General features: G+C 37.0%; 1 protein-coding gene and 1 pseudogene across 6 annotated transcripts in view; one reads left to right on the plus strand and one right to left on the minus strand.

Annotated features, from left to right (window-relative positions):
- The window catches only part of RELCH (RAB11 binding and LisH domain, coiled-coil and HEAT repeat containing), a 144,866-nt gene that overhangs the window by 116,513 nt on the left and 12,339 nt on the right, over window positions 1-16,014 (minus strand). The gene's annotated exons all lie outside the window — the stretch shown is intronic.
- LOC100675830 (large ribosomal subunit protein uL13-like) lies at window positions 5,571-7,095 on the plus strand (annotated as a pseudogene).

Consider the following 16,014-nt stretch of genomic DNA (forward strand, 5'->3'; position numbering starts at 1 on the left):
TATAAAAAAAAATATATATATATAAGGGCTTTTCCTTCCAATTCTAAAAATTATACATATATTACAGATAATTATAAGAATGAACATGGAAGGCGACAGACATTATTTAAAATCCAACAAAATTTTAAAAATAAGAATATCATTAAATTTTTCTAGAATTTCTAGATATTCTTTTTTCAACTTTTTTCCCACATGTATGTATATACATAGATAATTTTGCAAACATAGGACAAAGCTGTATATACAATTTTGTATCTTGCTTTTTAAAAATGAAGCTTACATAGTGAGAATTTGCCATTATCATTAAGGCTATTGATACATATTGCTACACTGTTTCCAAAATAACTACATACAGCAATTTGAGTTCCACCAGCAATATATAACATTTGTAAATGGTCAGTATTAGTAGTAGTAGTAGTATTTAATCTTCACCAATTTAAAAGACTAAAAATTATTTATCTCTTTGGTTCCTGGTGAGCTTGAATATTCTTTGAAAAACACACTGGCCATCTATCTTTGGGGAGGGGATTGGGTGTGTAAATTTTCTATTCACATCCTTTGTTTATCTAGATTTTCCTGATAATTAGTTTATCTGGCCATTACTGCCCTAACTGGAAACTCTACTTGAGTACTATACTCTGCTCCTAGTCACATGTCTCAACTCCTCATTAGCTGGTCTACAATCTAAATATTAAAACACGTACACCCAGTAGGATGGACGTTTGTTGGTGCTGTTGTTATTAGTTGCCTTTGAATAGATTCCAACTAATGGAAAGCCTAAGTATACAGAATAGAATTGCTCCACAGGGTTTTCAAGGCTGTAACCTTTTGGAAGCAGATCACCAGGTCTGTCTTCTGAGGTGCCTTGGGGGTGGGTTTGAACAACCAACCTTTTGACTAGTAGTTGAGTGTTTAACTATTTGCGCCACCCAGGATTAATGTTTAACAACCAATATTCTGTTGTTGATACCAGACCTTCCTGATTTTAATGGAACGTTAAGTATGATGTTGGCTGCTAATCTGAGATACATATTTTTTATTATGTTAAGTATCCATTTAATGACAGTTTACTAATATTTCTCTTTCTCCTCCTAATATTTAACCATACATGTGTGCCTAGATTAAAGTCTATTTGGTCATGATACATTATTCTTCTGTTATGCTGTTACCATTTTTCTGTAAGTTTTAAAGAAGTCATTTTTGGGGAAGCAAATATGCAGTTTAATTTTCAAGTTGGTATTATTACAGCAACTGAAAATCACGTTTTAATTTTTTTTAAGTTCCAAGTCAACAATTTTACATTTTGAGAAAAAAAAAAGTTCTGATATCGTTTTAAGCACTGTAACTGTGACATCACCAAAGCAAAAATCTCCTAATTCAGTTAAGTATATTCCATTTAGTAAGGAAAAAGATATTTATGAAAGTGATTTTAACTTTGATTGGATTATTCTAAAACAGGTTTTGTAAGTAAAATATACTTTGGATTTTAAAACTAATAAGAGGTAATATTATAACTCTAAGATAAGTATGTTTCTTTAGATCCAGTCATAATTACTTTTCTAAGACAAGCAAATAAATGTCTTGAGAGTTCTAAATGGTCTAATATAAAAGAGGAAGAGTCTGGAAAAATTGATCTCTTTTATTAAGAAGCAAGCTACCATATTCTAACATGAAGTGCTTTAAACACAAAGCATTTCTTCATACATCAGGATGCTTGTTGTGTAACTTCTTAAAAATTCACTTTATAACTCAGAAACTTAATGATCAGGGGCTGTCATCGCAGTTGGCAAAGTAGTAAATCCTATTCATAAGTTTTATCAAGTCTGAGAACTAATTCCATTATACACAGTGTCATGGATTGAACTGTGTCCCCCCAAAACATGTGTCAACTTGGCTACGCCATGATTCCCAGTATTGTGTGATTGTCCACTATTTTTTCATCTGATGTGATTTTCCTACGTGTTGTAAATCCTACCTCTAATTATGGAGCCTTGGGGCACAGTGCGTAAGAGCTATGGCTGCTAACCAAAAAGTCAGAAGTTTGAATCCAACAGCAGCTCCCTGGAAACCCTGTGGGGCAGTTCCACTCTGTCCTATAGGGTCCTATGCGTTGGAATCAACTCCACAGCAATGGGTTTCTTAGGTTAATGAGACAGGACTCAATTTATACGATTAGGTTTTATCTGGAGTCAATCTCTTTTGAGATATAAGAGAGAAGCATGCAGAGAGACGGGAGACATCATGGCATCATGAAGAACCAGGAAGAGAGGGTGCCTTTTGGACTCAGGGTCCCTGTGCTGAGAAGCTCCTAGACAAGGGGAAGACTGATGACAAGGACATTCCCCCCAAGAGCAGACAAAGTGAGAAAGGCTTCTCTGGAGCTGGCACCCTGAATTCAGACTCCTAGCCTCCTGAACTGTGAGAGAATAAAATACCACCCATTTGTGGTATTTCTGTTATAGCAGCACTAATTAACGAAGACACACAGTGTGACTATAACGTATGCAGATTGATTTTATAAATCAGATAAAAAAGTACTTTTATTTATATTTACATTTTATATTTTAGTGCTGATGGCTGAACATACTTTTACCATAGTGAAAAAAAATTAGTCTCAGATCCTTGAAATTACATAGCACTTTTGTGGAAATTATTATTATTTTTTTAAAAACTAAATGCAACAGAAAAGCTGACCAACTGCTGACTGGTAAAGAGTATTAGTTAATTCAACTAAACATTTACTGAGCAACTACTGTGTAAACTGTTGCTGTTGTTGTGTGTCATCGAGTTGATTCAGAGTCATAGTGATCCCATGTGACAGAGCAGAACTGCCCCACAGGATTTTCTAGACTTTAATTTTTACAGGAGCAGATTGCCAGGCCTTTTCTCCAGCGGGTACACTGCGAAGTTTGAACCACTGACCTTTCTTTTTGCAGCCAAATGCTTAACCACTGTGCCACCAGGGCTCCTACTGTATAAATACACAATAAATTATTAATAGTAATTGACTCTGAAGAGTAGAATTTAAAATTTTCACTACATACCCCTCACTGTACTGTTTGAATTTTTTTGTTTGTTTGGTATCCTTCCCCCTCCCCCAAAGACACTTACTACTTTTTATAATGTGAATATTTTATAATACAAAAGTACTAATTCACAATTAAATGAAAAGAAGAAAATTAATATTAAGCAAAACTCAAGACCATTACCACTGAGTTGATTCTGACTCCTAGGCACTCTGTATGACACAGTAGAACTGCCCCATAGGGTTTCCAAGGCTGTAAATCTTTATGGAGGCAGATTGCCACATCCTTCTCCCGAAGAGTGGCTAGTGGGTTCAAACCGAAGTCCTTTCATTTAGCAGCCAAGCGCTTTAACCACTGTGCCAATAGAGCTCCAACATTAAGCAAACTAGCTTTAAATTACAATTCTTTCAATAAAGGTCATTCACGAGAAATACATTTCTATAAATATATACAGAAAGATATATTTTAATAAATTTACTTTACAAGTAATTATATTTAAATCTCTGGATGTGTGTAAGCATTTTAATGTAATTCACTTAAATTAAGTGATGGATCTTAGAGATTAATGTCCAAAAAAGAGAATCTGCCAGGCTTTTCTAACATCAGAAAGCTAGAGAAGTTAAGACTAACTTGGTATAAATTTTCTACTTTGAAACCAACCAAAAAACCAAACCCAGTGCCACTGAGTCGATTCTGACTCATAGCGACCCTATAGGACAGAGTAGAACTGCCCCATAGGGTTTCCAAGGAGCACCTGGTGGATTCCAACTGCTGACCCTTTGGTTAGCAGCTGTAACACTTAACCACTATATAACCAGACTTCCTTCTACTTTGAAAGTAACATAAAATCCCATTCAATACTTACGAACTTTTTATTTTATGTTAGCAGTGTATTTATGTATGCTAGAGTAAAACCACAAAGGTACTCTGCCTCCTACTACTCAAGGTCAGTTCTGAAGTGAGTACCCAGATAAAACAGCAGCCTTGGTTACTTTTCAACTTTTCAATTCTTGAGAGGAAGAATTTAAAACATTTAAGAACAAACATGCTAGTTCAGAGGGGAAAGGTTAATTCCTGGGTATAGCAGGATCTAGGCATCTTTCTTTCAAAAAAAAAAAACTGGGGGGTTGGCTCTTACTTCTGTCAACTGTTTGAGAACTAAAGGAAATCATAGGCATAGTCCAACCCCCTCGTTTTTACAGATGAAAAAATGGAGCCATTTATTCACTCAGTGGATATTTACTAACCCACTGTAGTGAGGTGGGTGGAGGGTATAAGGATAAAATTTAGGGGTACTTCGTCCTTGCCTTTAAATAAGCTTAAAAGTCGTTGGAACTAAGTCATGCACAAAGATAACAAAAATACAATCAGATAAAATGTTAATGATTAAAAAATCTGTGGGCAAGCTATGAGTAGAATTCAGGTCTCCGGTTTGCAGTTCACTGTCTTTTTTCTCTTTGTTACGTGAATCCACAATGAACTATATTTCAAAGTCAAAAGATTTAAACTTAGGAAGAGACCTAAATGCTGAAACTTTATTGAAAAACTACTCACATAAGTTAAAATTTGTCCAACTATTTGATCTAATGTTGGAATGATCTGACCATGTGAAAGGCTGTTAGGTAAAGAGGAAGATTATTATTAACAACAGTAGTTATTAGTTATTATTAACATGGTTTGACTACTTATTCTGTGCCAGACACTTTACACTGATAACCTTATTTAATTTAACCTTCAAATAAGACCACGCAGAAGGAGTTACTATCCATCTGCATTTTACAGAAAAAGAAAGACACTTACCCAGTCATACTACTAGTAAGTGGCAGAACAGAAATATAAACTCAAGCTTTCTGACACCAAACTGTGAGCTCTAAAACATCAGTTCTCTTGAATAACATGTAAGAACATCCAGGGTCCAGTCTCCTAGATTCCAGGTAAGTTGGCCTTGATAGTGTGAGTGGCTCAGAAAGATCTGCCTTGACTCAGTCCTGCTGAGGCTGAGCTGAGAAAATAAGCTTTAGAGGTAAAAGCTAATTTTAATAAAGAAAATTCCAAACTTAGAAATTTACTGGACACTACTACCTAAAGACCAATTTTTTAAGCATAATACTCTACACTGGTATGCCAGGCACAATAACAGGCATCAGTGATACAAAGATGAATAAAAACATGGTCTCTTCTCTACTCATGTTAAATAAACATTTATAATTTGCCTGCTATAAAGTAAGGTATTTGTGCCAAATGTGGAAAAAGACATGTAAGACGTGAACTGCACCCTAAAGGCTTTAAACAACATCAACAAACAAAAATTAGCTAAAACATTAACACACAAAAAAGTTCAAAAATACTATTAGAGTTCTTTAGAAACATGTCAAGCCTATATATAATTAATTTCCATTAAGTGGAACAGACAAAAATTACCACAAGTTCAGAAGATTTAGCGATCATTATGGGCTGGAGAGGAGCCCTGGTGGCACAATGGTTAAGTGCTTGGCCACTAACAGAAAGGCTGGTGGTTTGAATGAACCCACCTAGCGGCTCCATGTGAAAAAAAGACCTGGCGGTTAGCTCCAGCAAAGATTACTAAGCCGATGGAGCAGTTTTACTCTGTCAGAAGGGGTTGCTATGATTCGGAATGGACTTGACGGTGCATAACAACAACATTAACAATGGGTTAGGGAAGCTTCAGAGAGAGGAAGGAACATAATCTAGACCTTCCTTTAAAGATACACAGTATCTGGAAAAATGAAAAAGAGGGAGAAAAGAAAAAATGTGAATAAAGGCACCAAGCAAGTCAGGAAAATAGAACACATGTTTAAGGGACATTGAATAAACAATGTGAGTAGAGTAAGTTTTGTATATGGACAACATGGTTGAAAATGCTGGGAGAAGCAAAATTATGGGGGGAACTTTATTATACATATCTAAGATATAATATTTTTAAGTCATTTTTATGATATACTGTGCAAAACATAGAAAAAATTAATTCCCATGCAAGTTTGCAAATCCTTTTTCCTGTGATATATATTAATTTTTGCAAGTAAATCAAGGAAAAGTTTATTTGGACAGAAGGAAGCAATTTTAAAAGGTTTTAGCTCGAGTGATAAGAACAGATACCTTTTAAAATCAAGTAAGAATAAGCACGGAGGAACAGATTGAAGCCACGGGAACCAATTATAAAGCTAACTGATGGTCCAGCCAGATGTCAGCTAAAGGCCTCAACTATGGCAGCACACAAGCAGAGAAATGATAGGTAGTTAGAAACAACAAGTAAAATTTGATGACACCACCTTGAGCAATCTTGTCCACAAAAAACAGGTCTAGCTGGTTTCAAAAACAAATGAACATCATTTCTGACTGCTAGGGATTTCTGAAATAATAGGTGGGAAAATTGGGAAGAAGGTTACACCCATGACTGAAACTGTAGTCCACTCTTCTTGACGCTTAGTCACGTTCCAGTACTAGACAAGAAACTTAGATGTACCTAGGCAGCTGCCTTAAGATGGCAGAGCGGCAGGTCCTAGTACTCTATGGCCAAGGCCAACTCTGGGGCTGCCTGGCAGTCATTGTGGCCATGCAGGTGCTGCTGGGCTGGAGGGTGGTAGTTGTGCACTGCGAGGACATCAACATTTCTGGCAACTTCTACAGAAATAAGTGGAAGTACCTGGCCTTTCTCTACAAGTGCATGAGCACCAACCCATCCCATGGTCCCTATCACTTCTGGGCCCCCAGCTGCATCTTTTCGTGGACTGTGCCAGGCATGCTGCCCCACAAGACCAAGCATGGCCAGGCTGCCCTGGATCATCTCAAGGTGTTCGACGAGATCCTGTCCTCTATGACAAGATAAAGTGGATGGTGGTTCCTGCTGCCCTCAAGGTTGTGCATCTCAAGCCCACATATAAGTCTGCCTAAGTACCAGGTGGTGACAGCCACCCTGGAGAAGAGGAAGGACAGGCTCCATTACAGGAAGAAGCAGCAGCTCATGAGGCTGTGGAAATAGGCTGAGAAGAACGTGGAGAAGATCAACAGATATGCAGAGGTCCTCAAGACCCACGGACTCCTGGTCTGAGGCCAAAAAAGTTTGCTAATTCCTCACGGGCCTGGCCTGCCCTTCGTCCATCGCCACCCTTGGATGTGGGGGCTTCTCAGCCACAGCCAATATCCAGGTGCCACAGGTAGCCTGGGGGTATGCAGAAAGGGCCTAGGTCAAGCTCACAGCCACTGCTCCCATTTCAGAAAGGCCCTTCTCTAAAGAGTTCACAACTACTAACATGTTAGAAGTTTATGTAAATAGGTAGCAGGAGCACTGGTCACTTTGGCTGCAACCATTTTTCAAAGGTGAACTAGAAAATTAATTGCAAGGAACCCTAAAAGGTAAACAGGGAATTTTCTACAAACATTCTGCATGGTTTTATACTATACGCTGCAGCTATCAGAATGTTCCAAAAACCCTGTGTGTACTGTGTGATCCTGGGGTTATAAAAACAGTATTTATAAATGCACAGACTGGGAAAAGCTGCCACCAAGGGGCCACAGGCACCGCCCTTACTGTGTCCCTCTATTTTGTAATTAAAAACTAATAAACTGTTCGTAAACAAAACAAAAGGAAGAAGAAAGAAAGAAACTTACATGTAACAATGCAGCAAAGCTTTAAGCCTGAAAAAGAGTATAGGCTAATACGGCTTTGTTAGGTCATTCCATTGAGAAGAATAATTGATGACTGTATTTGGCTTTATTTCAAGGCTTAGTTGACACTGGTCCACTTCTAAGAGACTTGAAAGCAGAGACACAAGCATACTTGTACACCAGTGTTCACTGCAGCACTATTCACAATAGCCAAAAGTTGGAAACAGCCTAAATGTCCATCGACAGGTGAATGCGTAACTAAAATGTGGTACATCTATGCAATGGAATATAACTCAGTCATAAAGAGAAATGAAGTCCTGATACATGCTACAATATGGATGAACTCTGAAAACATTATGTTGGATAAAATAAATCTGTCACAAAAGGACAAATGTTATATGATCTCACTTATACGAAATATCTACAGTAGGCAAATGTACACAAACCAAACTTTATTACTGGTTGTCAGGAATGGCAGGGAGGGGAAAGAAGAAGTCACTGCTTAAGGGGTGCTGAGTTTGTCAAAGGTGATGGAAAATTTGGAAACTGATAGCATACATGAAGAATGTAATTAATGACACTGAACTGTATGTGTAAAGAATGTAGAAATGGAAAATGATTTGTTATGTATATACTTACTACAATAAAAAAAATTTTAAAGAAAAATGATAAAATGTAACTAGAGACTTTGGCGATACATTCATAACTTGTATTATTCTACCTTACATTCTTCGGTCAGTTTTCCTTATTTTACACATCTATCCCTGTCAAAAAAAATCGTCTTCAAACCTAACCATGACTGTAAAGAATAGAAGCATACAGTCCAAAGAAAAATTACATATGATAGCAGGGAGTTTAAAAACAGCTCTGATAGACTACACCAGCCTGAGACCAGAAGAACTAGATGGTGCCCAGCTACAACCGATGGCTGTCCTGACAGGGAACACAACAGGGAATCCCTGATGGGGCAGGAGAGCAGTGGGAATGCAGACTTCAAATTCTCATAAAAAGACCAGACTTAACAGTCTGACTGAGACTAGAAGGATCTTGGAGATCATGGTTCCCAGACCTCCTGTTAGCCCAAGACTGGAACCGTTCCCAAAGCCAACTCTTCAGACAAGGATTGGACTGGACTATAAAATAGAAAATGATACTGGTGAGGAGTGAACGTCTTGGCTCAAGTAGACAGATGAGACTATGTGGGCAGCTCCTCTCTGGAAGGGAGATGAGAAAACAGAGGGGAGACAGAAGATGGCTGAACGGATATGGACAATACAGGGTGGAGAGGAGTGTGCTGTTTCATTACGCGGAGAGCAATTAGGAGTACACAGCAAGGTGTATATAAAATTTTGTATGAGAGACTGACTTTCATTTAAAGCACAATAAAAAAAAAAAAAATAGCTCTGATAGGGATGACCAGTGTATGGCTACAAGCTTGTTAGCATGGCCACGGCTCCTTGCATAGCTCTGCTGTATTTCCTTGCATGTTAATCTGTTTTCCCTCATAGCATTGGTAAATATACATAAAGCCAGGGAAGAGAAAGCTTGCTGAGAGGAGACTCTATAATATTATCTACAGGACTAAATTCTATATCAGAAGTTCCAAACTGGTAGTCTTTGGGTCATATTCAGCCCCAAATCATGTTTTATTTAGCTTGCTGAAGAAAAAAGAAACTATTTGCCAGCATTTAAATATTGGGAAATGTCTCATTAAAAAACCTGTATTTCTTGCCAAATAGAGTCCAAAGTTCCTCAAGTCCTGAGGAATGAGTTCCTGTTTTAGAATGACATGTTTCTACAGTTATTCACAGTCTTCATCACTCTCTATTATCTTCATCTGGACTCCTTTGCCTACTTAGGTTAACTATCTAGTGTCTGAATCATTACACTGTTTCCCTGTTCTGCATATGTAAATGTCTCCCCATCCCAACTCCTTGGCTGTACTTCAAAAACACAATTTCAAAACATAATTTTTTTTTTAAGTACTTATCCTATCCTAGGACATCTTTTTCCTACTCTCCTCCCTCCCAAACCTGTATACTTTGCCTGCTGGAATCCATATTTCTTGGTAAACAAACTATTCTATATCTTCAACATCTTCTAGAATGCAATTACTACCTTCATAAATAAATGAAATCCTAGCTTTCCTGCTTACTCTGGGGTTGAGTGGAAGAGGCTTCCAATTTTCTTTACCACAGGGCAGGAGAAGGAATACTTTACTTCTCTCTTCCCCAGCCTGGACACTATTTCAGAACGATACTTAGAATCAAAATAGTTACTGAGGAGGCAATAACACATACCATTTCCAACTCCTTCCTCCACATTTTCTGCCACTCCTACCTCTCAGTCAGCCTGCAAAAACCCTGACAAGGTCCAGCGAGAAGAGTTCTACTATTTAAGGGAAGATTTCCCTACATATTAGGTTGAACCATCTGAAAATGCTGCTTTTGTTCATAAAAATGAACACATATTCGCAATTTCAAATGGGTCAACCCAATACTACCCGTAACTGACCTTAATCTTCCCGATTCCGTGATATTTATAGGATATGAACAAGTGTCAGTCAATTATACACAATCTTGTACTTTACATCAAAAGTATTTCTAGTTCATTTTGGCACCAACTAGACTGTAAGTGTCCGAAATGCAGACACCACAATGTCACACATCTCTGAGAAGGGCTTAGTACAAATTAATCATGATGTAGTGGGGGAACTCAAGAGTTTATGTGCCATGCCTTCCCAAGGTTGGTATATAATCCAAATCAGCTGGAGAATTCTTATGATAACCTCTGGAAAGAGACACAAATGCAACAAAGAAACTACTTTAAACTAATGAATGGGTGATTTTTCTCATGGCAAGACACAAGCTTTTTCACATGAAAAGAACATGACTGCACCTAAAGAAGAGAATTAATTCAAAATAGTTTGTCTTCCTGAAAATTTCAGAAACATGGGAAATCTCTATTACAGAGGCCTCACGGATCTGATAGCAAATCTCTACTCAAACTTTTAAAAAGTGCTTTAATTCAAGAGGAAAGAAGGCAAATGTCAATAACAGGGAGCTACACACCCCTTACCAGGGAAGGTAAACCTTAAGACTGTTACTAGTTGCTTTTCTAATGGTAATTCTACTTTCCTACGCATATACATAAGATATTTAAAAAAAAAAAAAAAAAATTTTTTTTCATACAATGCAGTGAAAGCTATCAGCATAAGATAGTTTTATTTACTCGAAAGGGCTGATGAGAAAAAAAGTTATCATTTTTTCCACATTGTCTTAGTTATCTAGTACTGCTATAATAGAAATACCACAAATGGATGTCTTTAACAAAGAGAAACTTATTTCCTCACAGTAAAGTAGGCTAGAAGTCTAAATCCAGGGTGTCAGCTCCAGAGGAAGGCTTTCTCTATCAGCCTTCTCATCCATCTTCTCCTGGACTAGAAGCTTCTCTGAGCAGGAACCCTGGGTCCAAAGGATACGCTCTGCTCCCACCACTGCTTTCTTCGTGGTGTGACGTTCCCACCCCGTCTCCGCTCACTTCTCTCTTTTATATCTCAAAAGAGATTGGCTCAAGACACAATCCAATCTTGTAGATTGAGTCCTGCCTCATTAACATAACTGCCACCTATCCCAACTCATTAACATCATACAGCTGGGATTTACAACACATAAGAAAAATCACATCAATCATGAAATGGAGGACAATCACACAACACTGGGAATCATGGTCTAACCAAGTTGACGCATATTTTTGAAGGACACAATTCCATCCATAACACACACTAATATAATTTTTTAAAATAATGTCAAATAGTTTAGTGATAAGTATAAATACCCCCATTATATATTTTTTGTCATAAAATTTAGCAAAATCTTCAGTAATGTAGCAAGGTGTAATGTTCCCTTTTATATCCCAATAAATTTGTTTTTGGTAAATTTCTGTAAAACAAAAAAAGTCAAAACCTTCAAGATTACTTTCAGTAACACATGAGGATTGTTATTAGAAAATAAAGATGAAAGGAAATAGGCTAGCAGACTTTTTTATCCTTGAAACATTCTAAGTATATGCTAAAAGGGGTCTGTGTCAGTATTATACTAAGAGTTATTAACTGATTCTGAAAATTTTCCTTCCCAACAAAACTGATCATCGAGAAGGTTACAAGGGGCAACAGATTAAGAATTAAGAACAAATAAATTGAGGATTAAGAGTAGGTAAACTGTACTTTTTTTTTTTTAAACTGTACCAGCTTATCTACTGACAGAATCAATTCCTTGTTTTTCCAGAATTAAGTATACGTAGATTTTTGAAAAATCAACAGCACATATTGTTTTGTTTTTAAAAAATAAAAGAACAAAGGATGACACTCAAGTAACCACCACCCAATGTAAACAACTGTTAATATTTTCATTTACATTTCAATTTTTAAAAAGAAACAATGAAAAAAAAGGGCCAAAATCAATACATTAATCCAACAACTAGAACAAAAAGAAAAAAGCACCAAAAGAAGCCCATAACTGTCAGAAGAAAGGAAATAATAAAGATTAGAGCAGAAGTAAATGAAGCAGAAAACAGAAAAACAACCAGAAGAATCAACAAGACTAGAAGTTGGTTCTTTGAAAAGATCAATGAAATCAACAAACCACTGACAAGTAAATTGACCAAAAAAAGAAGATGCAAATAACCCAAATAAGAAATGAGATGGGTGACATTACAACAGAACCAACTGAAACAAAAAGGATCATAACAGAATATTATGAAAAATTATACTTGAAAATAGAGAAAAAATGGACGAATTTCTAGAAACACACTACCTACCCAAACTAACACAAACTGAGGTACAAAATCTGAACAGACCCATAACAAGAAGAAACTGAACAGGTCATTTGAAAAAAAAAACTCCCAACAACAACAAAAGCCAGGCCCAGACTGCTTCGCTGCAGAATTCTACCAAACGATCAGAGAAGAGTTGACATCAATACTACTAAAACTATTTTGGAACATAGAAAAGGAAGGAATACTGAATTCATTCTATAAATCCAGCATAACCTTGATACCAAAGCCAGGCAAATACAACACTAAAGAAGGAAATTATATACCAGTATTCCTCATGAACACAGATACAAAAATTCTTAGCAAAATTCCAGGCAATAGAATACAGCGCCATATCAAAAAAATAATACATCAAGACCATGTGGGATTTATCCAAGTATACAAGGATGGTCCAACATTAGAAAATCAATCAACGTAATCTACCGCATAAATAAAAGAACAAGAATCACAACATGATCGTCTCAATAGATGCAGAAAAGGTATTTGACAAAGTCCAACACCCATTCCTGATAAAAACTCTCAATAAAATAGGAATAGAAGTGAAAATCCTCAACTTAATTAAGGGCATATACACAAAACCAACAGACTGAAGGCATTCTCTTTGAGAATGTGAACCAGACAAGGACGCCCTTTATTCAAAATTGTACTGGAAGTCCTTACTAGAGTAACAAGGCAAAAAGGGAAATAAAGGGCATACAAAATGATAAGGAAGAAGTAAAATATCCCTATTTGCAGATGATATGATCATATACATAGAAAATCTCAGAGATTTCACAAGAAAGGTAGTGGAACTAACAGAAAGATTCAGCAAAGTGGCAGGGTAACAAGATCAACATACAAAAATCAATTGGATTTCTCTACACTAACTAAGAGAACTCCAAAAAGGAAATCAGGAAAACAATACCATTTACAATAATCTCCCCAAAGATAAAATACTTAGGAATACATCTAACTAGAGATGTAAAAGATCTATACAAAGAAAACCACAAAAGGCTACTGCAAAAAGCCAGAGGAGACCTACATAAATGGAAAAACATACCAAGCTTATGGATAGGAAGATTTAACATTGTGAAAATGTCAATACTACCCCCCGAAAAAAATAAAACCGTCGAAGTGATCTACAAATATAACGCAATCCCAATACAAATTCCAACAACATTCTTTAATAAGATGGAAAAACTAACCACCAACTTCACATGGAAAGGAAAGCGGCACCAGATAAGCAAAGCATTACTGAAGAACAACAAAGTAGGAGGCCTCACATTCCCTGATCTCAGAACCAGGTACGTGGTCAAAACAGTCTGGTACTGGAATAACGACTGACACATAGACCACTGGAACAGAACTGAGAACCTAGAAGTAAATCCATCCACCTATGGAAAGCTGATCATCAACAAAGGGTCAAGGCCCATTAAATGAGCAAGTCTCTAACAAACAGTGCTGGCAAAACTGGATATCCATTTGCAGAAAAATGAAACAAGACCCATACCTCACACTATATACAAAAACTAACTCAAAATGGATCAAAGACCTAAATGTAAACACAGGGAAAATGCTAGGGGTCCTAATATATGGCATAAATAGAATATCAAACATAACTGAATCTATCGCCCTGAGATATCCTTTAAACCAAAAATATCCCCTTAAGTCTTCTTAAAACCAAACAATAGCTTAGCTTAACCAGTAAAAAAAGGTCTGCCTTGAGCATTATGTTCTTTTAAGACCTATCTATATGGGATCAAAGCGAAATAGCAATTCAAAAGATTAGATAGGAACGTTAGGGGTAATGAGTTCATTATGTTAATGGGGGAGAACAACTCAGAAAAGGAGGGTGAGAATGGATGTACTAATTAGTACTATGAGAAATTACCTATCTTTCTCAACCATTCATCATCAGTAAATCTATCTAGGCTTCCTTCAATATAACATTTTTTTCTCATAAAGGAAAGAAATAATTATAAAATGAGTTTTTGAAGTCCTTTCATATACATACTGCAAATGTGAAGTTCATTAAAAACCCTATGACTGAGAGTGAACAAGAAGCCCTGGACACAATGGTTAAGTGTTCAGCTGCTAGCCAAAAGGCTGGCATCTGGACCCACTCTGCTGCTCCATGGGAGGAAGTCCTGGCAATCTATTCCCATAAAGATTACAGCCTAGAAAACCCTATGAGGCAGTTCTACTCTGTCACATGGAATTGCTGTGAGTTGGAAATCAACAATAGCAGACGAAATGATTACTCTCCTATTACACAGAATAAGAAACAAAGGTTCAAAGAGTTTAAGTGATTTATCCAAGGTGAGAGAGCTAGTAAATGGCAGAAGGACAACTGAAGATCAGACATTGGCACCACAAGTCCAGCACCCCACTGTACTATATCTGATACAGACCTGCTGTCCTTTTATCAGTTACACATCTTTCTACAACTACTCTATCTAATCAAGCGTGTATTTCTCTATTTTGTTCATACCAGTGTGAGAGAGCTCTCATGTATCTTGCTAAAATTCAAACATATCAGTTCTAGGACATCCTCCTTGATCCCTCTGTTATCATTTGTTAAATATTAGCAAATATTATTGCTGTTTTCAATTGTAATGGTATTCGTGTCTCAGAATCTATTTTTAAAGCAAATTGCCCAATTTACACTCAACTTTTTCAGATTTTCCTGGGTAGACTCTATTACCAAAAATCCAAACCCACTGCCACAGAATCAATTCCAACTCATAGCAGCCTTACAGGACAGAGTAGAAATGCCCCACAGGGTTTCCAAGGCTGTAATCTTTACGGAAGCAGACCATTACATGTTCCTCCTGTTGGGTGGCTGGTAGGTTCAAACCATTCATCTTTCGGTTAGCAGCAGAGTGCTTAACCTCTGTGATACCAGGGCTCCTTCATAGATTTTGTGAGATGGTATAAATTACATGTGTAAGTGGGGTCGGAGAAGGCTGAAGTGTCCCATGCTCCAGTGAAAAGGGGCCAGCAACCACATCAAAACTTAACTGTGATATTGAAACAAATAGTATAAGAGAGTTGAAGCAGATCAACCTCAAATGAAAGCAAATCCCAAAAATCTCAATCAATAAAAGAGCCACTGAGTTCAAAGTATGGCCAAATATGGAATGTGTGGCCAAATGCCTCAATGAACAACTGCCTTTGCCGTGAGATCAAAACAGAATGGTACCCGGGTACCATTACTGAATATTTTGATCAAAGATTCTTTGGATGAATCTTTGATCAAAAGGGGGAAAATGCAGAACAGAATTTCAAATTCCCATAGACTCTAGACTTTCTGGAGCCATGGAGGCTAGATGAACCCTAACACTACTGGACTATGATAATCTTTAAACCTTAAGCCAAATATATCCCCTGAAGTTTTCTTAAAACCAAACAATAGCTTAACGTAACTTAAAGAATGTCTGCCTTGGGCATTATGCTCTTTAAAGATCAATCTATATGGGATCAAACCAACAACAGCAACTCGAAAGATCAGACAGGAGCCTAGGTAGGAAACTTAGGGGATACTGAGTGT

Source organism: Loxodonta africana, chromosome 11 (assembly GCF_030014295.1).
Source record: "Loxodonta africana isolate mLoxAfr1 chromosome 11, mLoxAfr1.hap2, whole genome shotgun sequence".
Lineage (NCBI taxonomy): Eukaryota > Metazoa > Chordata > Mammalia > Proboscidea > Elephantidae > Loxodonta > Loxodonta africana.